The sequence below is a fragment of the Antrostomus carolinensis genome, unplaced genomic scaffold (genome assembly GCF_000700745.2).
Source record: "Antrostomus carolinensis isolate BGI_N321 unplaced genomic scaffold, ASM70074v2 scaffold7588, whole genome shotgun sequence".
In the NCBI taxonomy this organism is placed as follows: Eukaryota; Metazoa; Chordata; class Aves; order Caprimulgiformes; family Caprimulgidae; genus Antrostomus; species Antrostomus carolinensis.
Window position 1 is genome coordinate 22,600 of NW_010334961.1, and position 976 is coordinate 23,575.

The window sequence follows — 976 nt, forward strand, 5'->3', positions numbered from 1 at the left end:
TTAATAAGCAAATAGCATGGAATGAATTTTTATATTGCTTCCTTAGATGATCAGTGTGGAACTCAGGATATTTCCAGATAGCAGACGGATGCTTTATCAAGTCACCAGGAAAGAGAATAATTTAATGAAAACAGCTACCATGTCACCTATCACCAGAAGACCACCATTGGCATCCTCTTTCAGGCAAGTTCCCTCAAACGCTTTGATTCTTCTTCATGTTTCATTCTCAAAAGAAAAACTAAATGCCAGTGTGTGTGAAGCCATTTAAAATGTAATGGGTACTGAACAATACGTTGTTTCATAGAAATAAAATTATCAAATCATGTAGCTGTTCAAATTGCATATCCTATTCCTCTTCACATGGGACTTCTGCCTCGTCCCCTGAAAAACTACAACATGTTCTGTGATCTTGAGCTCAATTTGAGTTTTAAAAGCAATACCTTTCTAAAAAAGGCAACTTCTCAAGTTCTGGAGTCAGCAACTACAGGTGTCCTAATGGCCTTTTTGTTACATTGCACTAGTAGAAATCAAGTTCTATCAGTAAAAATCCTGAAAATAATCATATTTTCATTCCCAGTGAGGATGACAAGCTGCTAATTAAATCTGTCTTGACTGGTTGGAAGCATTGATAATTTCTATGTAATGTATGCACTGAGGACAGGCTAATACCAAAAATGTTTAGGGTCTGGGATTTTTTCCAGGAAAATTAAGATGTCAGTTAATTTGACCTTTTTTTCTGTCTGGTTTTCATTGGAGACCTCCACAAATCCATTTTTCTCAGTTTTTCATATTTTTCCCCCCTCCCTACAGAAGTCATTATTTTCAGTGGAAAACTCCACACTTCTCCCTCCTCTCCTTCCAATTAGCTGTAATTATAACAACATTGGAAGCAAAATAGGTACCTTGAGGGCAAAAATCTGGAAAGCAGAGTGGGGAAGGGAAGAAGTTCTTCACTGTGAGGGTGGTCAGACACTGG